Genomic DNA, 23,853 nt, shown 5'->3' with positions numbered 1-23,853 from the left:
GGCCAAACAGACACTATCCAGCACTCCTGAGTAACTTCTGCTTTTGAGTCTCAACTGCAAAGTCACTTCTTCAGGAAAGCCTTCCCTGACCTCCTGACCAGATCCTGGCCCCTGTAACATGCTCTCAACACCCTGTATCTGCAAGGTCCTTATCAGTCTGCAGCACTGGAGAAATTCATTATGCAAATCAGTAAGCAGTGACTGGCGCTCATGCTAGAAACTAAACTCCGTGAAAGAAGAGACCATATCTGTCGTTCATCATTGAATCCTCAAGGTCTGGTGCATAGTAAAAATGACTAGATTTATAGGACGTGCCAAGAGCTAAGCAACCTGATATAAAAAAGATCAGATATGTAAGCCCAGAAAGTTGCCTTTGGCAACAAACTGTAGAGAACACGTACACATCCTATGGGTACAGATACTGCGGTTTGTAGTATCGGAAAACGTGACCACCTTGAGTACTTGCTCATGGTCCTCTAGAAATGCTGGGTGAGATGGGCTGTTAAGAAGAGCAACTACCATGAGGTCAAGCAAATTTGAGCTTGCTTCCATCTGACTCCTCAGGCCAGTCTGGTCCCAGTTACCCTGGGGAAAACAAGAAAGCTCAGATGGGTCTCTGCTCCACCTGTGTGGCAACTTAGGTCCTGCACCCATCCTCAGATACTGGACACCTCTTTGTAGACTAAGTGATCCTCTTCTCAGCTTCAGCTGCGCTTTCTAGTTTCCATGACTGATTTTCCTGTTTAATTTCAATATCTTATAGATTATTAACCTTGAAACCCAAAGTGCAGCTCCCAAGCATTCAAATACACCTCTCTTCTGAAGCACATCTAAATGTAGCTGTCATAAACTGAGAGGTAGTGGTGGTTTCTAAGTTTTTTACATTGGATTGCTCTTTTATACTTGGGTGAGTCACCCTTATCCAACTTTGCCTGAAGGGAGTTGGCAGTAAACACAACAGTCGTTACAACACCCACAGTCCTTGTGAACACACTACCAACCTCCTTATTTGATGGTTCTTATGATTATGGCTGTAAATGTCAATAATTCTTCTTGCTATTACTCTTAGCAGCACCACAGAGCACATAACATACACCTCTAACATGAAAATGGAGCAACAATATGAAACTTAACTTCTAGGGTGTGTGGCATTGCAGGGCATTGTCATCTCATTAACAGGCAGCAGGCCCCACATGCTTTCTGTGATTGGCTAAATCTCTCTTGCGTAACAGGACAGCTGCCAGGGGCTGGTTTCCTCAGGCAGAAATGTGTCACAGAGGTGTTGACTCAGAGGAGGGACCAAGCAAGGACCAGTCGGGAGGCAGAGCTGTCCCCAAGTGAGCCATGCAGAGGGTCTGCTCTTTCATCCACTTCACCCTCTTCTGGGCAGGTAAGGCAGATCCTGGAAACTTAACTGAGCAAGACTCAGTGAGGCATCAAGGCTGCCAGGACCAGGCCCTCAAGCATAGCACCCCTTACTCAATGATCTTAGCCCCAGTCTTCACTGAGCCTATATTGTGTCTTTTCTCTAGGAGTCATGTCAGCTGTCGTGTTGGTGTCTGAAGACCAAGTAAAGACTGTGCCTGTGGGGAAATCTGTCACCCTCAGTTGCTCCATGAAAGGAGACTCCATCAGTAAATACTATATTTTCTGGTACAGGAAAACCCCGGGTAACACAATGACTTTCATACACCGAGAAGGGGGTGCATATGGCCCCGGGTTTGAGGACAACTTCCGAGGTAAAATTGATGGTTCAACCAACCAGGCTGTGCTAGAGATCCTGAAGGCATCAGAGAGAGATGAAGGATTTTATTACTGTGCCAGTGATTACCACCCTGCTGCAGATTCACTTCTAAGCAACTCAATAAACACAGAGATCTAAGTGGAACAGCATCTTCAACAAGATCATGACTTTCTCTTGAAGAAATAGTTTAATAAACGGAGGCCAGAGAAGGCTGACATCCATGCCTTTCCTTCAGGTTCATTGGCTCATATCCTGCCCACAAGCTCTCATGGTACTTAGATAGGCAATCCCCAGTGGGGTGTGGCACAGTGTGGGGCAGGAGAGAAGAGACAGAATAAGAGTCAGAAATTGTGGCGTTTACTATACACTCCTAACAGTTTTCTTGGAGCTTATAAAAGATTTGGCCACACAGCCTGAAGTACTTAGGATATGATGTAAAGAGAAACTTCCCAGAGTATGACTATGGCAAGCTCCAGTGTCTCCCCAACCACACACACCAGAAATCTAGCTGTGCTCGAAGAGTGGGGCTGGGAAGGTGGAAAGACTCCTTCATTCCTTTGGCATCAGTGAGACACACAGCCTGTTGTCATCTCAATGTGGAGGGTAAGATCAGATCTCTAGTTTTCTGTACTCTTTGGACTTTTGCTCTCCTTTCCATCTCTACCTCTTTACCTCTATATGTGCTAGAAACAAAACATTGAACAATTTTTTTCCACTGACATTTCTTTATCATTCTTTGAGCAACCCAATTTAAATTCCACTTTTATCTTAAACAGTGTACTTTTTAAGATTTAGATGACTGACAGCCTATTCTGAAGCTGAACTGGTGGCCTTCCTTCTGGCTTGTCTAGAAAATTTACCATTCATGTGTACAAATACTTTATTGGAATTTTGGTGGTGATGGGTATGCTCAGTAACTAGATTATAGTGGTGGTCTCATGGGTGTATGAGTACATCTGAATTCATCAACTTGTGCATTGTAAATATATGCAGTTTATTACACATCAAGCGTACCTTGATGGAGTTATAAAAATATTTTTTAATTTAAACCAAAAATTCTTAAAGCCTCAGTGGGCTACTTCAAGCAATGTCTAGGGAAAACTTTCTACAGTTAACCCTTCTAATCAGAGGTCCTGCCATCCATAGAACACAGAGGCTGAAAAATGTTTGCCAGACAGACACAAGATCGGTTCCAGTCATGGATCTTCAGTTTTCCAAGGGTCCTCCCAATCGTCCCATCTCCCATAATTCTGCCTGACCTCATATATATACATATACATAGGCAGCACTAGTGGTAAAGAACCTGCCTGCCAATGCAGGAAACATAAGTGACACGAGTTCGATCCCCGGGTCGGGATGATCCCCTGGAGGAGAGCATGGCAATCCACTCCAGTATTCTTGCCTGGAGAATCCCATGGACAGAGGAGCCTGGCAGGCTGCAGTCCATGGGATCGCAAAGAGTCAGACACAACTGAGTGACTGAGCACACACACACACACACATACATACATATATATACATATATTATATATGTACATATATAGGGATGAGATTTGGAAGCTAGTTATGTAGCTATTGTCAAAGTTTTGGAGCGATGGTTTTATAAGACCTGCAAGATGTATTCCTATCAAGAGACCCAGTGGGTCCTTCTGAAAGAGACTGGAAGAATGTGTTTGATGAGAAGGAGGAGAGAAAATATTTGTACAAATTTGTAGAACCGTGTGTTCTCTGTGATAATGATTAATATCTATTGTGTGCTTACTATACTGTTCTGAACACTTTACATGAGTTATATGAGTTAATTCTCTCAACAATCCTATGATGCATTTTCTATTATTATCCCCATTTTACAAATGAGGGCACTAAGGCACAGTAAAGCTGAAACGCTTGCTCAAGATACTCCTGCCAGTAAGGAAGGGTGCCAGATTTCAGACTCTGGAGCTGGAGGACACAGTATGTGATTCAGGAGGTTGGGAGGAGGTAGTCCATGGAGGAGGCCATCCCCAGGATGTGTCAGAAATAAGGAACAACAGGGCTGTGCCCTTGCCACCAGACCCGTTCAAACCAATGCTTCGTGACCATCTGTCAAGAAACTAGGACAACGCAGCAGGGGTCCCAGAGGACTTCTCAGTGTTTTCAAACTCTGAGGTTTTGTGATCCTGACACAAGCTTCACTGTCTTCTAAAATCATCTGTACCTCTTCATCTTTGAAACCGAGTAAGAAAAGTCACATTTTCAGAAATTATGAGTTCCATCTTCACAGTGTTATAAAAAACAAATAATAGGAAGTAAATTGCATTGAACGTTAGTAGTTATTCCATAAATTTACTTAACATAACAAAAAAGGCTTCCCTGGTGACTCAGACAGTAAAGACTCTGCCTGCAATGCGGGAGACCTGGATTCGATCCCTGGGTCAGGAAGAGCCCCTGGAGAAGGGAATGACACACTCCAGTATTTTTGCCTGGAGAATTCCATGGACAGAGGAGCCTGGCGGGATACAGTCCAGGGGGTCACAAAGAGTCGGACAGGACTGAGCGACTAACATAAGAAAGGCCCAACAATAAAGTGGAATAACTGAGAAGAAATAAACTAAATTATGGAGGGCCAAGATGCAACCACTTTCAAGTGTGAACTCACTTAATTCTTATAACAGCCCCACAGGTCTTTATTGTCAGCTTCGTGTCACAGATGGAGATACTGATCCTCAGAGAGACTGGGTAGCTTACCTAAGTTTCCAGAAACAGAGCAGGGATCTGGGTCCAAGTAAAGGAAGGCGGCCCAGGCACTGGGCTAGGGGCCATGGGATACACTAAAGAAATCCATCACCTGTAATAGAATCTGAATTAGAGAATGACTGGGAACAAGTGTGTGAAGTCTAATCATCTGTGTGATGCAGAGGCTGTCCTTGACTCCTTTGCTAGTCCTGGGGAGAAGGCATGGAAATGGCCTCTTTCTCCTTCCTCCTCCTAACTCCTTCCTCCTCCACTTTTCCCTCCCTTGCTTGAAAACACCAGTTGCAATTTCAGCTTCCAGGTTGTTCTTACAAAATGCCTCACTCCCATGACTGAAGGAGGACAGCTGCTACCCAGCTCCCTCCCACTTTCACGCCTGAGCTCACCCCTAGGTCAACAGCTTGTTTCCTAGGCCACAGCATGGAAAACAGACCCACATATTCCTCCTTTCTGATGCTTAGCAATGGCGATGTCTTATAGAATTCCCTGAGAGTCAAATTCCCTGAGAGCTGAGCGCTGAAGAATTGATGCTTTTGAACTGTGGTCTTAGATAACACTCTTGAGAGTCCTTTGAACTTCAAGGAGATCAAGCCAGTCAATCCTAAAGGAAATTGGTCCTGAATATTCGTTGCAAAGACTGATGCTGAAGCTGAAACTCCAATACTTTGGCCACCTGATGAGAAGAAATGACTCATTGGAAAAGACCCTGATGCTGGGAAAGATTGAAGGCAGGAGGAGAAGGGGACGACAGAGGATGAGATGGTTGGATGGCATCACGGACTCCATGGACATGAGTTTGAGCAAGCTCCGATAGTTGATGATAGACAGGGAAGCCTGGTGTGCTGCAGTCCATGGGGTCACAAAGAGTCAGACACGACTGAGCAACTGAAGTGAACTGCGAGTCTCTCAGGTGCTGATACATTCACTGCCTTCTCCTTCTCTTCAAAGAGACTGCCTGGTACGGCAGCTACAGGAGTCTGGGGCCGGTGTGATGAGAGCTGGAGAAATTCTGTGGGTCCCTGGCGGATCGATAGACTTGTTAACTTTACCATTCATGTGCATCTCTACCCTGAGACAGAGTGTCTGAGTTCGTCTCTTCCATTTTCACTGAATTATTGTCACTTACATAGAAGCAGCAAAAGGGCTCAAGATCTATCATCCACAATTCCCTGCATTCAAAATGAGCAAACTGACACCAGAAAGTGCTGCGGTGAATTAAGGTGAGGGAGCCACCGAGCAAAGAAAAGAACTGAGTTCAAACCAAACTTCACTTTAGGTAGGGTCTTAGCCCTCTGCCATGCCTCAGACAGAAAGTGCTGACTAATAAACTCTCCATATCAACAAGGTGAAGAAACGCTGGAATTGAGGCTGCTTTCCTACTTCTCAATTCAACATCTTGCCTCCAAATACGAATTGAAATCATGGGGTTATAACACCTCTAATATTTTGGGATCAGAGTGCTTTATTCTTCCTCCAGCAAATACCTTCTCTCCTCTCTGCATAATTTTTCTCCATAGCATTTATTACTATTTGATGTGCTGTATATTTTACTTGCTTATTTATTTGTTGTTTGGCTCTCTGCTGAAACACAGGGATTTTGCCTGTTTTGCTCACTGTGTTACCTCTAGCACTTGGAATAAATCTGGCACAAAATGGGCACTCAGTACATGTGTTGAATGAATGAGTGAGTGAAATGTGCAATGAATGAGCAGTGTGTATCCTGCACTGTGCTGCATGCTGGGAATGCAATAGTACACAAGACTGGTGATAACTTTGCCCTCAGAAATGCTTTATCCAACCCTCATCTATCTGCTAACAAGATTTTCTAAACAGTAGATAATAGAGCACTCTAGAACACCAAATAACTGACTCTTGGAAAGCAGACATCATTGCTCCTACATTCCTTGGACATCCCACCATGAGCGGAATAAAATGGGAGAGTGAGGACAGGGAATGGCAGGCTTTCTCCTCTCACCATATTTTCTCTCCTTTTAATCCTAAGGCCCCAAGCCCCAAGTCTTGAACTGTTGGGGAGAAGCTTGAACATTTCTACCTTATTTCCCAGAGGAATTTTGCAAACTTTCTCTCTAAACAGACTGCTGGGGCATGCCATCTCTGAACCCAAAGACACTGGAAAGAACAACTCCTAACTCGCTCTCCCCCTACCACCACCGCCATTACATGATTTTGGAATTTCTTCAGGAATGTAGAATCCCCCAGGGTCTTGTGTTTTTATTTTTTTTATTTTTGTTATTTTTTTAATAAATTTATTTATTTTAGTTGGGGGCTAATTACTCTACAATATTGTAATAGTTTTTGCCATACATTGACATGAATCAGCCATGGGTTTACATGTGTTCCCCTTCCTGGACCCCCCACCCACCTCCCTCCCCATCCCATCCCTCTGGGTCATCCCATTGCCCCAGCCCTGAGCCCTTGTCTCATGCATCGAACATGGAATGGTGTTCTTTTTCACATACGATAATATACATGTTTCAATGCTATTCTCCCAGAACGTCCCACCCTCACCTTCTCCCTCAGAGTCCATAAGACTGTTCTATGCATCTGTGTCTCTTATTCTGTCTCACATATAGGGTTATCATTACCATCTTTCAAATTCCATATATATGCATTAGTGTACTGTATTGTTGTTTTTCTTTCTGGCTTACTTCACTCTGTATAATGGGCTCCAGTTTCATCCATCTCAGTAGAACTGATTCAAATGTATTTTTTTAATGGCTGAGTAATATTCCATTGTGTATATGTATCACAGCTTCCTTATCCATTCGTCTGCTGATGGACATCTAGGTTGCTTCCATGTCCTGGCTATTGTAAACAGTGCTGCGATGAACATTGGGGTACACGCGTCTCTTTCAATTCTGGTTTCCTCGGTGTATATGCCCAGCAGTGGGATTGCTGGGTCATATGGCAATTCTATTCCCAGTTTTTTAAGGAATCTCCACACTGTTCTCCATAGTGGCTGTACTAGTTTGCATTCCCACCAACAGTGTAAGAGGGTTCCCTTTTCTCCACACCCTCTCCAGCATTTATTGCTTGTAGACTTTTGGATAGCAGCCGTTCTGACTGGTGTGAAATGATACCTCATTGTGGTTTTGATTTGCATTTCTCTAATAATGAGTGATGTTGAGCATCTTTTCATGTGTTTGTTAGCCATCTGTATGTCTTCTTTGGAGAAATGTCTGTTTAGTTCTTTGGCCCATTTTTTGATTGGGTCGTTTATTTTTCTGGAATTCAGCTGCAGAAGTTGCTTGTATATTTTTGAGATTAATTGTTTGTCTGTTGCTTCATTTGCTATTATTTTCTCCCATTCTGAAGGCTGTCTTTTCACCTTGCTTATAGTTTCCTTTGTTGTGCAAAAGCTTTTAATTTTAATTAGGTCCCATTTGTTTATTTTTGCTTTTATTTCCAATATTCTAGGAGGTGGGTTATGGAGGATCCTGCTGTGATTTATGTCGGAGAGTGTTTTGCCTATGTTTTCCTCTAGGAGTTTTATAGTTTCTGGTCTTACGTTTAGATCTTTAATCCATTTTGAGTTTATTTTTGTGTACGGTGTTAGGAAGTGTTCTAAAAATATGGAATGCTTCACGAATTTGCGTGTCATCCTTGCGCAGGGGCCATGCTAATCTTCTCTGTATCGTTCCAATTTTAGTATATGTGCTGCCGAAGCGAGCACGGGTCTTGTGTTTTTAGCAACTCACACATGCACAGACACATACACTGTGAGCGGTAACAGTGCAAGACTGTGTAGATCAAACACTGGAGGAATTCTCTGAAGGCACATAACCTGGATGCTTGAGGCCCCCAGGCACAGTTGACCTGGAGCAGCAGTGCTCCACCCAGCATGCGTAGGAAGAGGACCTGCTAAAGGAAGTCAAGCCACCATGAGATAGCTCCTATTCATTTAAATAGGGCAGGCTCTCCAACTCTGTGTTTAAACAAGAAATCTAGAGACTTGCCCAGTAGCCCAGTGTTTAAGAACCCACCTTGCAGTGCAGAGGATGCAGTTTCGACCCTTGATCAGAGAACTAAGATCCCACATGGGCAACTAAACCCAGGTGCCACAACTAGAGAGAGTCTGTGCACCACAGACCCAGTGCAGCCAAATAAATAAATAATTAAAAAAAAAAAAAGAAAACTAGTAGCTGTAAGTTTTCCATTGCCTGCATACATGTGAGAGAATAGGGAAGTTGTAATGATCATTTTCTGGCTTAAGGACAAAGCCCCAGGAGAATTTATAACCTTCAGAAAAAGAACTGTCAGTATAAATACATTACTAGGATAACAAATTATTAAGAAGGGAAACCAATCCAAAGTGTAGACTTTTGGAGATTAAATCTGTTTTCATAAAATATAACAACATTATTTATTCAACAAATATTTATTAAGTAGCTACTATATGCTAGGTACTTTTCTAGACACACTGGGAATACAGAAGGTCAGGAGTTTGTTTTAGTGAAAATAAATACAAAATAAGTAAAATATGTGTTAGATTGTGATGACTGCCATGGAGAAGACTTTCAGGGAGGGAGAGAGAGTAGGAAATCAGGGGTCTGATGGAGGCAAATTTTTTAAATCAGCTGGTCAAGAAAGGCTACAAGGAGAAGCTTACATTTCAGCAAAGGTCTGTGATGAGCAGTAAGATATATGTAGAGTCTGGGTGTTTTCCAGAATTTTCTGTTAGAAATAACATTTTAATGGCCAGTTTTATGATGCATAATAGTACCAGTTTTTCTGTAACTTGGAGGAATAGGCAACCATTTTTTTCTTCTCTTGCTGCAAGCTCTGTCACCAAGCATTCAGACTTCCATTTTTTAAAACCAACATGATGTATTTCCACGAATTAGTACCAGTGGGGAGAAAGCTGTGCTGAAAGGTCAAAACATAGAACATGAAAAGCAAGATGGTAGAATTGCATTATTGACAAATGGAATCTGGGGCCGGTAATATTTTTTCCCCTCCTTAGGTGACCTAGGAAATGGAGAAATTGACTTTCTCTCCAGCCCACAGCCAGCTGGTAGAAAAGCCAAAAGACAGCAGGGATTCCAACCCCTGGTCATGAATGCCTCCCACCACTCCCTGACCTGGTTGCCACAGGAAAGCACCCTGTTGCCCCCGTATTTTCAGCCCACATCCCTGCTATGCTACTCTCCACTCTGGTCAGCTGAAAAATCTCCTAGCCAAGTTGAGCTGGAAGAATAAGATGCCTCATAGGTGTTGTGGGAGTCCAGAACCTCAAAGAACTCCAAAGGGTCCACTACACTTCCACCCTTGCTTTCTACCCCTTTCTAAAGAGACTCCATGAAATCTCAAACACTGTCCTAGGCATTTTCCATTCCTCTGGAAGCTTAGCTCCATTCCAAGTTCATAACTGGTGTTCAGTATAAAGAAGAAAGGCTGATCTCCCACTCTATCTTCTCAGCCTAAGTAAACCCCACTCATTAGGGACCCTTCTCCTCACTCCCTGACCTTTGTCCTCACAGCAGTGCCTCTGATCCTGTCTACTGAGGAATGGGTGGATCAATGGCCTGAGGCTGCCTTCCCTTCAGAGACAAAAATTTCCCCTTCTTTCTTTTTTAAAACAAATGCAAGTCCACCATATGACAATGCTGTTAAGAAAAAGAAAGCTAATGAGGTGCTATAAGATTATAAGAATGGCAATGTTATTATACTCAGCACTGATTAGCCCTTCCCACAGGTCACTGGCCTGACAGGTTTCTGAATTAACCTGAGTAAGTCTTGGAGAAATTAAACAGCATTGAATTGCAGCCTGTGAAGAGTTATTACACAATGGAAAAGAAACCCACCAGACTGGAATGTGTGTTCAAAGTCTACTTTTGCCCTGTGAGAACCTACACCCCTCCCCAGGCTCATGCACAAGGCAAGGAAGCCGGAACTGAGACAACCTGAGGTCCCTTCCCCTTCTCACCCTCTATGATGCTATGATCATCTTCCTATGAGCCAATAAAAAGAGAAAACATTCCTATGAGCCAAGAAAAAGAGAGAAATTTCAGCAAAAAGAAGTTAAAAATGAAAAATCTCCTTAAAATGAAAATCATCAATAGTTGTAAAGAGGTACTAATAACAATGTTCACTGATGGCCTACAGTCATGGAGTGCTTTTCTATGTGCAAGTAGAAGAAAACAGGGAAGCAAGGCCAGAGTAAGGCATTGCCCAAGGTCATACTGCTGGTGAGTGGCTGAGCTTTGGGACACAAGCCCAAGCAGCTGCCTCCAAAGGTATTGTGCCATGCAACCCAAGAGGCTCCATTTTCTGGAGCTTATTAAACCTTTTAAATCATGTCCATGGGTAAAAGTGTGGGTCCAATCCCTTCCCAAAGTCGTTTCTGACTGTATTAGGCTCTCTATTCTATCAAAGGAAGCTGTGCAAGGAGGGGAAAAACTATTTCCTTTGGGTTCCCCATAACTATCCTTATATTTTGCAATCAAGAAGACTGATAGCCTCAGTGGTATGTTTGCAGGCACTTTTCCACCCTCAGTTTCCAGCATGTGGTATCTATCTGGACTGACCCTCTTTGTGCTATTCCTCTATGATAATGCATGAATCATCCTTTTGAAGAGACTATCATGTCTATCTCTCACAATTCTTTTTTTTTTTTTATAAATTTATTTATTTTAGTTGGGGGCTAATTACTTTACAATATTGTGATAGTTTTTGCCATACATTGACATGAATCAGCCAATAAATTTATTATTTTAGTTGGGGGCTAATTACTTTACAATATTGTAGTGGTTTTTGCCATACATTGACATGAATCAGCCAATAAATTTATTATTTTAGTTGGGGGCTAATTACTTTACAATATTGTAGTGGTTTTTGCCATACATTGACATGAATCAGCCATGGGTTTACAATTCTTATCAGGGTTTCCTCTTTTCCAGAGGTCCAGTCACTGAATCATCTGCGGGGACCATAAGAAGCGCTAGGGACTCCCTAAGGACCATCCGCAATGCCTCTGGGTTTAACTTCCCAGTAGGTCACTCACAGTAGTTCATGCTTCTGGGTGAACTACTACCTTCAAGTTCTAGAAGAGACCGCGTGAATTTTCTTTCTAAAATTAGTCCCTTCGGACTAAGATTAAGCATTTCAAATTTTCCAAGGAGGAAAGATTTATTCCCACCAGGAATAACATCAACAATCACTTATATTTACAAACGAATAGACTGAAACCAGAGGCTGAGTATTATTGAGCTTTCACCACTACGAACCACAGAGAAACTGAAGAGGGTTGAAATCTCCCTAGTAAGCAGAATAAAAGAAGAATCTGCATGTAAGATCAGTGATCTTTCTCCAGCTGGATCTCACTGTCCCAGACCTACACCTCCATTTTAATCATACTTGGTCCTCTGTTATTTTTGTCTGAAATGGTTTCTTTGCTTTGCTATTTTGAACTTTCCCAATCTTTTCATCTTCCAACTTACAGCATCCAGAGGTGGCTGGGCCAAAGGGTGAGAAGAGATGTGATGGTACCCTAAGGAACCAGCCCTGAGTGACCCTTTCAGAAGTCCTGTTCGCCAGAGGGCTTGTTCTGAATGGTGACGAGTGGTCAGAAAGTTAAACTCATATCTGCCTCTCAAGTGAAGCTGACCACAAGTCACGGCTGCTTTTATTAGCCCTTGACTTCTAGAACATTGGAGGAAAGAAACAGAAGGAGCAAAACATATAATTATATCAAAGGGAAAGAAAGATGAGAGTGGGATTTTCTGAGTTTCAGATAACCACGTTCTATAATCCTTCCCACATTTCAGATCTGTGAAAACATCCTTATCGTGTTAACAGAAAGTTTCCTGGCACAGTTTAAGTAGGCGTATTTTCCTCTCTTAAATAGGTGGCAATATAGTGCAGATAACAAAAGTGACTATACAAAAATAAATATGCTTATCATTCACAAAAATATAAAAATGTGTTGAACTTAAAAGCAATCACCTGAAAATGATCCCTCACGTTGGCAAGGTCTTTTTACCTATCTTGATATGAACAAGTTTAAACATTTGGTCTAAAAAATTTAGTCTATAAACTGCATATGTGTTTTTATATATGAGCTCTTTGAATTGTAAAAAGAGCATGGGTGGTGGGATCAGACAAAAGTAAGGAAGAATCATAGTTTCTCATTTACTGTGGGACCTTGAACAAGGTTGCTCAACTTCTTAAACCTCTATTTCCTCACAGATAAAACAGAGAATAATACCTATTTCACAGAGTTATTACAAAGATTAAATAAAATAATTGCTAGAAGTCACCTGGCACTCCTGGGTGATTAGCACATCAAACGTGCTCAATAATGCTAATATTCTATACCATTGGCTCTTATTCTCTTTTTTTTTAATGTGGACCATTTTTAAAGTTTTTGCTGAATTTGTTACAATATTGCTTCTGTTTTATGTTTTGGTTTTTTGGTCACAAGTCATGTGGGATCTTAGCTCCCCCACCCAGGATTGAATCCACATCTCCTGCATTGAAAGGCAAAGTCTTAACCATTGAACCACCAGGGAAATCCCAATACCCTCAGCTCTTAAAGGTCTGAAGGAGGGTGATTTTTACTCGGAAGAGAGAATAAAGATCTAAAATGGGAAGGAACATTGATAATAATCAGTAAGACTTTGTCAAACCAAAAAGTCCAAATGTGCTGCCAGCTTATTTTTCATAAAAATATCTCATCAGGAATGTTCTTTCTACACAACCTCTCTAAGTTCTTGCCATGCATTGATGGTAGTGAAAGTCTCAAAGACGAGTCCAGTACTGGAAGGATCTAGGTCCCCAATAACATACTGTGTCTTCATTGTCCTCTGTCTGTACCAGATGAAGGTGGCCCAGGCCAGTCCCACCTTTAGGAGAAGTAACAAGGAGAATGAATTTTTGAGGACAAACTCTTCCGATAGACATGGTTCAGATGTCTAGGACAATAGCTGGACCAGGGAGTCTCAATTTTCAGAAATCTCAGCCTTCGAGGTTTGAGGATATTCTCCTGCAGGGCCTTCTCAGTCTTAGGATATTTAATTAATGTACCTTATTAGGAATGCAGAGATCTTTTTTCATCCTTATAAAGGAACCTGTTTAGCTACTAACCTGTGAGGGGTGACATTTGTCCATCCTCATGTTACTCATGCCTTCTACCTAGACTTAGTTCACCATAGCACTTGTCCAAGAAACTCAAGTTCCCCTAAATAAATCCCAAAGGTAAATATCCCCATTTCAGTACTTTGACTTTGTCCATTAAAAAAAAAAAAAACTATAGAGACCTTATGCAAGGGAATTAGGAAGAAAAGTCAGGGAATCAGAGCTACTGTTTTGCCAGAAATGCTTTTTCTGTTGGTAGAAGACAGTGAAGGGTATTAGCTGTGCCAAATCCCATGAGGGAAAGAAGCTGAGATCTGAGGAAACTTCCACCTGCTCAGAGGAGCTGGCAGCCTGTTGACAGAAATATGGGGGAGGGGGAGACAGAACTTCACTTCTTATTCTGTGACTTTGGATAAGTCACTCAAACTCTTTGGGCCTCAGATTGTCATCTGTACAATAGGTAATATTAGCTGATCGCTGCGCTTCCTTAGGGCTTCCCTGGTGGCTCAGTGGTAAAGAATCCGCCTGCCAGTGCAGGAGACTCGAGTTCAATCCCTAGGTTGGGAAGATTCCCTGGAGAAGAAATAGCTATCCACTCCAGTAGTCTTGCCTGGAGAATTCCATGGACAGAGGAGCCTGGCAGGCTACAGTACAAAGGGTCACAAAGAGTCAGACATGACTTAGCAACCAAACAACATGCCTGCTTCAGCACTAACAAGCTGTGGGTCTCTGTCCAACAAGAAAGAGAAGGAAGCAGCTGTGGGACAAAGGGAATCACATTTCACTGATTCCCAAGATTATGATGCCCAGATTTCTGCCTGGCTGATTCCTTTATGTGACTCGATAAGGATAAAATCAGAAAAAGAACTAAACAAAATACACTCATGGTTAATCAAAGGGGATTGAAAGTTGGTGCTAACCTCAGACCTACCTTACTTTGCCTCCAGCTCACCTCCCTTGGGACACTCCTCCTTCTCTTTAATGCCTCATCGGGATTTTTCAAAAACTGTGATCACTCAAGGTTGAAGCTTTTAATCTCCCATGTATAAAAGGATATGCAAATAGAGTTCAGTTTCCTGTTGGGTCTCTGCCAAGGTCTTAGCCTGGCAGTTCTGGGAAAAGAGCCAAAGACCTCATATTTCTTGGCTGTTAACATTCTCCCATCTGTGCTCAAGTCAGCAACCTGGGCTTTGGGCTGTGGCTTGTCTGTAGTCTTACACTTCCCTAGGTTTCAAGAATGATTAAGGAATGGTTAAGAATGGTTCTGCAAGAAAGTAACTTGGCCCTCAAGAAACCAGACAGAGAATTATCTGGTTATATTGGGGGCCAGTAAGAAAAAGACCGGAAGTCTATATTCCTAAATTATAGCCTCAGAATCCAATCTTATAAACTGCTTCAGGTACTGATATTAGTTAGACTTAGGTAATGCTTGTAAATTAGTCATCTGTGTCAGTACAAGGTGTCCTACATCGTACATACACAAGGTGGGAAAAGTAATATCCTCAGGTGTAATAACAGCCCTGAATAGCATTTGAAAACAAAAGACCTGAAAAACACAAGACATTTCAATGTGTTTCTGAGCTAGAAGCCCTGCTAAACAGCAGAATCAGGGATCAGACCAGTTGTCCCCTGTGTCTCCCTATTGAACTCACACAAAAGAGCAGCTGCCATTTTTATTCCACATGAGGCATCGAGATCCAAATTCACTGAAATGTTGTTATCAATATGCTGATGGAAAATAGCAAGTTCCAAACTATGTTAAATCCAACCATTCGATAAGCGTAGCATTTCCTCTTTTTCTATAAATGTTCTGGCTTATTTTTATTTTCTAGAATTTCTTTTCTGAAGCCAATAGCCAAAGAGCTCTCCTGTACTTTCTTATTTCCATTATAAGGTCAACATACAAGTGAAATTTTGTCACACACCTCTATGGCGGGACTTCCTCTTCCATTCCTCTGTTATCCCGGGCACCTTCCAGGAGCAAGGAGCTCAAGCTTGGAAATCTCTGGACAAATAGTCACCATAAACATGCTCTCCATGTCATTTGTTCATGGTCAATTTCTCCCAGTGTCTTCTGTGACATTTACTTCTCATATCTTTCTCTCATCTTGATCATTGGGCTTCCACTTTATAAATTCAAACTTTCCTCTTTGAAATCCTCCCAGTCTCCCTCATCCTGAGCTTTACACCTTCCAACAATGACAGTTCCCAGATCGTTTACATCTCAACAGGGAAGTGATGCAACATGGTCCCTTCCTACTCTGGTTTTTTGCATCTTAATCCTACCCCTACCCCTCCAAGTCTAGACAGTTAGCACCACCTTGCGCCATTCATGAGCATTTTCTCAGAGATCTGTTTCCAGAGCAGCATTTTGCATGTTCTGAAGGAAGAAGATATGTGAAGGGTATCTTTTGGGGACCAAGCTTGAATTCCACTGATACTGTGACTATTAAAGAAATAGTCTGATTCAGAAAGATTGGAAGTTTCTACCTAAATCCAGGTCCACCTATTTCATCATTGTAATTTGCTTTTGGAAGAAGGATGTGAAGTGAGTGAAAGTCGCTCAGTCGTGTCTGACTCTTTGTGATCTCATGGACTGTCCATGGAATTCTCTAGGCCAGAACACTGGAGTGGGTAGCCTTTCCCGTCTCCAGGGGATCTTCCCAACCCAGGGATAGAACCCAGGTCTCCCACATTTCGGGTGGATTCTTCACCAGCTGAGCCACAGGGAAGCCCAAGGAAAGCCCAAGGAAGCCCAAGGGAAGCCACAAAGGAAACACAAGGGAAGAAGGATGGGCTCTACACATATCACTGTTTTAAAGTTGTAGGGTTGAATCTTAAATTCTGCCTGAGGTTTAGGTTATGAAGCTCCAGGACAAAGGTTGGGATGCACCAATTCTGTAGACTATGATGGGAGCTGTCCAGATTATACACCTTCAATGGAAAAAAGAAAGAAGAGTTATCACCTTCAAAACTCCAACTCTCTGCTCTACTTGTGTTCTCTGATACCACATCCCATTCTACCATGCATTTATGGCAGATCCGGTCTACACAAAAATAACCTGGACCAAGTCAACACAATCTTTGTTAGTCTTCAGACTCAAAGTGAAAGAAGTGAAACTGACTCCAGAGTGAAATCTTCCCATCTCTGCAGTACAGACTCCAAGGGCTACATATAAAGCAAGTCTCTGACCACCTTGTTTTTACATTTGGATATATTTCTCCCACTTCCTGTACATAGTTTCTGCATACACAGAATTCTATGATGAAAACTGAGACTCCATCCAACATACACTAATTAACTCAACTATCAGGGCAGATTGAGTGTATGGAGGGAGGATAATTTTGCACCAAGATTTACTAATCTCCAGTTTCAGGAGAAAATTCTCTCTAACAGAAGTTGTGCCACAAGGGATTAGGATGGTTCTGCCATTGCCTTTTGGCTTCCACACCCCAAGCCATCTGGTCTCCACCACATCTGAAGGAGGACCTCCTTATTCAGCATAGTTGATACCATCACACTGATCCCAGAAGTCACACCTGACTATACAGATTGGCCAATAAATCAGGGAAAGCCTATGTTCTAAGAGAAAGGTGGAAGGTGGTGGGATAGATGGGAACTGGGTGTTGGGAAACTGCTCAAGTCCACTGCTGACTCAGGCTTCTCACCACCTGCCTATTACAACAGATGTGACTTCCTTATGAGGCACCAGAGACCCAGAATATCCACATCCTGTGGTTCGTGCACCCCTTGACACCCCACATTTGAGTTACTTTCCTATTCAGAAAACAAAAGCTGCTGGCTTTTAGCCAGTTCACAGCAGATGTAGGGCACAACCACCAACTACCCAGGAAGCATCACCCAGGGCAGGGCATGAGAATCTGCTTCTCAGAAATTCCCATACTTCTGATCCCATCTGACACCTGCCCAAAGAGAGCACCTGGGAGACTCGCTCCTTTGCATCTTCAAGGATTTAATGCTTCCTGTTGGGAATTGAGAAACCTGAGTGACGGCTAAGTTTAAGAGGCTGGGAGTTCAGGGAATTATTGGAAAACAGGTATCACACTTTACATGTACTTTAGGCATGCCTAAAAATCTATATAAGACTTGGACAGAATGCTTTCCTAAATCAATGACCTTGTCCAGCTCACTCTCTGAATCCACTTGGTGATCACACACAGGACAGACTTTCAAAGCCATGAGCAGCAGGACCTTCCTTTTCTCCACATGTAGGACAATGGGGCTGGGGATTCTGCTTATGAGAAAGTTATTGCTATTTGTGCCAGGCTTTGCAAGGATGTCCTTGTACTTCAACTATCTGTAAGAGATTGTATCTTGACTTTTCCTAAGTCTGTTTATTTCTTTTGCTACCTTTGTGACCCAAGAAAATGGTCCCTTCTGTCCACTGCCTACTTGGTAAAACTAAGGAAAATAGGAAGCATGGGTACAAAGTACAAGGAAAGACACAAAGGCATTTGTACCAGAAAAAACACTGAGTAGACATAGAGTGTTTATCACTAGAATTGATTGTAATCCAATACTTCCTAGAAAATAAAAACATCAGTATTAGGATGTATATTTTCTTAACATCTCTGAAATATAATATGTGCTTTCAAGGAGTACACAGTCCTTGAATCTTGCAGACTTCACTAAAAAGAAGTGCTTAGCTGTAGCTGGAATGATCCAAAATCTTGGCAGTAGCTAAGGGAGGTTGCCAGCCCTTTGCAAACTGTAAAGTAGGTCATCTATGGCTCCTCGTCCACGTCTTGCTGGGCCCTTTCCTTGGATCCTCCTCACTATCGCATCCCTCATATGCTTTTATTCTGTTCCCATCAAAACCTGGTATCAAAAAAATGACCTGAAATCAGGTCATAGTAATTTAGTGAACAATGGAAATTGATGGAAGCTTTAGATTTTCTAAGGCTGGGGTGAGGGTGGGGGGAATATTGTATTTAATAGAGACAATAGCCATGAGCTAAGACTAAAGCAACCATGGCAGAATTTTCAAAGCTTTAGGACCCTGCCTCGAATGAAAGATAGATATTTCTCCCTTTGTTTGAAGGCTCAGTGTGGTTCAAACAAGAAGGAGAGTCTGGAGTCTTCCAGAGTGGGTAGTTCTTTTCCCTGTGTCTAATAAGATAGAGAACATTAATCTGTCTGCAGCAGAGGGAGGAACTGGGACTGAAAAGGGAAAAATGAAGATGATAGATAGATGGAGATAGAGATTTCCAGATATAGATCTAGATGTAGATAGAGATATGAAAAAAAATTTCCAATTCAATACCAGAAATTTCTTTTTACAGTTGACAGCCATTTGACAGTGAAGCAAATATACTTTTGAGAGAATAAGTTCAGGTGGATGAATACACTAGAAAGTTTGTCCTCATTATTGAGTGCTAGAACGCAATGACCTGAGTTCTTTTCCTCTGGAGAATTCATTATAGAACCTATGTTGAAAGACAATCAGGACTGTCACCAAAAAGGAAAGACAGTTGCTATTTTGGTATATCCTTTCCTACTTTCTTTCTCAATGTATAAATTACTACACACTCTGTATATGTAATTATATCCCATATACATATTTGTATCTATTTCAACATTATGAAGGCTCCCTTATAGCTCAGTTGGTAAAGAATCCACCTGCAATGTAGGAGACCCCAGTTCAATTCCTGGGTCGGAAGATCCATCAGAGAAGGGATAGGCTACTCACTCCAGTATTCTTGGGCTTCCCTTGTGGCTCAGCTGGTAAAGAATCTGCCTGTAATGCAGGAGACCTGGGTTCAATCCCTGGGTTGGGAATATCCCCTGGAGAAGGGAAAGGCTATCCACTTCAGTATTCTGGCCTGGAGAATTCCAGGGACTGTATAGTCTATGTAGTCACAAAGAGTCAGACACAACTGAGCGACTTTCACATTATCAAATCAGTTCTCTACTTTATTAGGTACTTTTTATTAACAGTATTTTTAATAAGCTACATTAATATTGTATCCAAGAATAAGGTGTGGTATAATCAGTCCTGCTACGATGGAGAATTTAAGCAGTTTCTACATTTCTCCTATTATAAAAATTGCTGTGATGAACATATCTGTATATAACTTTTCATTATTTAAAATCATCCTATTGTATGTGAGCAAAATTTCATATATATATATGAAGTTTATATATATGTAAGTCACACTTTCTCTCAAACAAAGAATTCAAAATAAAGGTTCTTAGCCAACTTGATTATATAAACCCTAAGAAGGATAGATAAATTTTCAAATGTTTCTTTAAATCTTTAATGTATTATTTTGTTACACATGCATATTTAAAATCACATTTCATATAAAATAGCATCAATATATTAATTTTGATATACTTGTTTTTGCTTGTTCTCATAGTTCACAGAATTTTTTTCAATTCCTCTCAATCATCTCAAATCAAAGTATTTATCACTTTTAGCACTAGTAGAGCTGCGTTTTTAAATATTCAAACATTTTTTGAGAGCATATCAAACTCACTTGTATATAAATTGATGGAATTATAGTACATTAGGAATCCATATATGAAGCTAAAATATTTTGAACCACAATGTCTATTCACAAAACATTTGGACTGTTCATTGCCATTTCTCCTATAAGTGAATATTCATAATTTCCACAAAAAATTACTTGAAAAGATTTGTTTAAGCAATTTGAATACTTGTAATTTCAAAGCCTTACTCCCAAGAATAGTTACTAAGAATAGTGACTAAGTGGTTGTTAAACTTATTAGTCATCATTTTCACTAAGCTCATCAGCTAACTTCCAGAGGTATCTGTGAACTATCGTTCATTAACATCATTAGAGGCGGATATGTCTTCACTGAGCTACACTTAACTGTGCAAAATCAAAGAATTACATAAAAGTATTGTAATGTTGTTTTCTGTACTTTTGTAAGGAATCAAATATAAGGGGGCCATCTCTTTTCTGAGGATTATAAGCTTCACTTCGTATTCAAACACATATAGTGTTTTCTCACTGTAAATTCCCCCAAATGGAAATATTTGTTCAAGCAAGTATGAATATTTTCACCCTCTTGATACTATCTAATTGGCTTGCAATAAAAATAAAGCAATATATATATATTGCTACCAATATCTTGCCAGTATTGGAAACATCACATTTTCTAACAAAAGCATTACTTAAACATCTGCCCCAAAACTAGTTTATTATTTCTTTATTTACATTTTTTATTGCTAGAGGATTAAAACACTTCTCTAAGTGGCTGATTTAACCAATGAGTAAGTTTTTTCATTTATTCTTTGCCCATTTATCTTTTAAGATCTTATTGATTTGTGTGATTATAATAATGTGCCTCTGAGTTTCACTGCCTTTAACCACAATAACAGCACTGGCAAGATGAGACATCTGAGACATTCTAGATGGCAGAGGGTGGTGATGGCAAAGTGCCAAGGAAGAAAAAAAAAGCAGAAGAGGAAGGTTATTGTACTACTGTGTTTCACTGTGACAGGGTACCACAGAGGTTTAAGTGTATTAAGCTTTTGTTCAAAATCCTAGCTATATGATCTACTATGTATGTCTCAGCATTGGGAGGAGTCCTCTGAGTCTCATGGGGAAATAATGTATGAGTTTGCTGCCCACTTGCCCCTTGACTCCTTTCTTTAGGGATTTATTCTTTATTATCTTTCGCTATAGGGCTTCCCAGGTGGCTCAGTGGTTAAGAATCTGCCTGCCCATGCAGAAGATGCAAGTTCAATCCCTGGGTAGGGAAGATCCCCTTGAGTAGGAATGGGCAACCTGTTCCAGTATTCTTGCCTGGAAAATTCCACGGGCAGAGGAGTCTGGGGTCACAAAGAGTCAGACACAGCTGAGTACACACATACACACGCATCTACTGCAGTAGTTTCAGATATGAATGTTACCACGAAGTAATCAGTTATAAGTAATCCCACCACATTTTAACAACATTTATTAAATACACTAACAACATTTATTAAATACAAATTAAAAGAAATTGGCAAATTAAAAGAAAATGTCATAGAAGTAGATGGAACTAACAATGGGAAGCCCATGTACTGGGTCACATATTCATATATGATAGGGTAAGAAGTTGAACTCACTTCTGTCTAATTTAAATAATTACTCTTGTGTGGCAGCCTGGATGGAAGGGTAGCTTGGGAGAGAATGGATACATGTATATGTGTGGCTGAGTCTCTTTGCTGTTCACCTGAAACCATCACAACGTTGTTCATTGGCTATGTGCCGTGCTCTGCTCTGCTTAGTCACTCAGTCAACTCTTTTCGGCCCCATGGACTGTAGCCCGCCAGGCTCCTCTGTCCATGGGGATTCTCCAGGCAAGAATACTGGAGTGGGTTGCCATACCCTCCTCCAGGGGATCTTCCCAACCCAGGGATCAAACCCAGGTCTCCTGCATTGCAGGCAGATTCTTTACTGTCTAAGCCACCAAGAAAGCCCAAGAACACTGGAGTGGGTAGCCTATCCCTTCTCCAGGGGAACTTCCCGACCCAGGAATCGAACCAGGGTCTCCTGCATTGCAAGCAGATTCTTTACCAGCTGAGCTACGCAGGAAGTCCCTAATCAGCTATACCCCAATACAAAGTTACAAGTTTTGAAAAATAAATAATTACTCCTTTAAACAGCTCAATGTCTGATACAAAACAAGTGCTTGGAAAGTGCTTGTTATTAACTGAATTCCATCATATACAGACCATTTTTTAAAATACTGTATTTATAAATTCCACACCTACAAGCATATCCATAAGGTGCAATTCTGACACCAAATCCCCAGATACTAACAGTTCATATCTTGTTCTGATAAAAAAAAGAAAATGTCAAATGAGAGAGTAGAAATGGCAAGAGGGCCTTTACTAGGTAGCACTGGACAAATGACCGAGTGATGTCATGAAAAGAACAGATTCTTTACAAGTAAAACCTGAGTTATCACAAAGTAAGTAAACAGGTGGTGGCAAGGAAATATTTATTGGGTAGGGTTAGCTGGGAAAAGCTTCTGGAGATGATATTGAGCAGGTCCTTGAAGAGTCACAAGACCTACCCCAACTGGGAATGTTATTTCAGAGTCAGAAGTCTTCTCTCCGACCTAATGCCACTAAGCTCTCTCCTCATCCCAGAGCAAAGGCCAGTCCCCACCCACTTACACTACATGTTTTCGAAAGACATTTCCTAGGAATTCAGAAAAATGTCTATTCAATCAGAGGATCACACAGTGTGAAACCCACTGGTCTGAGAGCTGACCAGTCCTGGATTCCCCTTCACTCTTCTTCTGATCTTGCACGTGTTTGATCCTAGAGCACACGAATCATCCTTTCATCTTGGGATTACAATCACCAGTTAGCACATCAGTTACAATTGCTCTATTCAAGGCCACAAGAGAAAAAGCAACCCACACAGGAGGAAAACTGTACCTAGGCTTCTACCCAGATTGTCCAAAATAGCTGGGCTTATGGCTTAAAGCAAGGGTGCCCAACCTCCAGGCTACAGAGCAGTAGCAGTCTGAGGTCTGTTAGACACTAGGCCACACCGCGGGAGGTGAGAAGCAGGTGAGTGAGTGAAGCTTCATCTGTATTTACAGCTGCCCCCCAGCACTTGCATTACTGACTGAGCTTTGCCTCCTGTCAGCTCAGCCATGGCGTAATAAAAGTAATGCGTTTGAATCATCCTGAAACCATCCTCCAACCCACTCCTGGTCTGTAGAAAAACTGTCTGCCATGAAACTGGTCCCTGGTACCAAAAGGTTGGGGACCACCAGCTTAAAAGGATAGAAGACACAGCTCAATAAAGTAAAATCAGAAGAGCCCATTTCAAGGAATATAAACAATTCACAAATACATCACTTTTAATGAAATTCTCATTTTTAGAGCAGAAATAGAGCATGTCTTCCCTGGGTTATACATTTTTAAAAGAGCAGATTCTTTTAGCAGTTAATTTTCCAGCACCTAGTGATGAGCTTATAGCATTTATTTCTGGTACAGCAGACTGAGGGCTTCCCATGTGGCCCTAGTGGTAAAGCACTCGCTTGCCAATGCAGGTAGACATAAGAGACTTGGGTTCGATCCCTGGGTCAGGAAGATCCCCTGGAGAAGCAAATGGCAACCCACTCCAGTATTCTTGCCTGGAAAATCCCATGGACAGAGGAGCCTTTCGGGCTACAGTCCATAGGGTCACACAGAGTCGGACACGACTGAAATGACTTAGCTCGCAAGCACGCAATAGCAGACTGGAGGCATTTACATTTACGGGAAGAAGAAATGTGACTAGTT

The 23,853-nt window shown here is 41.6% G+C and overlaps 1 long non-coding RNA gene, 1 other non-coding gene and 2 gene segments (V, D, J or C); 2 read left to right on the top strand and 2 right to left on the bottom strand.

Moving 5' to 3' along the window:
* The window catches only part of LOC145512638 (T cell receptor alpha chain MC.7.G5-like), a 331,485-nt gene that overhangs the window by 128,955 nt on the left and 178,677 nt on the right, over positions 1-23,853 (top strand).
* Positions 1-23,853, top strand: part of LOC145512631 (T cell receptor delta constant-like) — a 488,648-nt gene that overhangs the window by 372,477 nt on the left and 92,318 nt on the right.
* On the bottom strand, positions 8,065-8,171 carry LOC145516040 (U6 spliceosomal RNA). The gene has a single exon (XR_014061214.1). It is a non-coding gene; the product is annotated as a U6 spliceosomal RNA (small nuclear RNA).
* LOC145512662 (uncharacterized) lies at positions 11,203-15,773 on the bottom strand. The gene is made up of 3 exons (XR_014058676.1): positions 15,499-15,773; positions 14,505-14,797; positions 11,203-13,924 (listed from the first exon to the last, which is right to left on the bottom strand). It is a non-coding gene; the product is annotated as an uncharacterized LOC145512662 (long non-coding RNA).

This window comes from Giraffa tippelskirchi, chromosome 7, assembly GCF_054371585.1.
Source record: "Giraffa tippelskirchi isolate mGirTip1 chromosome 7, T2T-mGirTip1v1.2.pri, whole genome shotgun sequence".
NCBI classification, from domain to species: domain Eukaryota; kingdom Metazoa; phylum Chordata; class Mammalia; order Artiodactyla; family Giraffidae; genus Giraffa; species Giraffa tippelskirchi.
The sequence above is the reverse complement of the archived record's forward strand: the minus strand, read 5'-3'. Positions and strand labels throughout refer to the sequence as shown.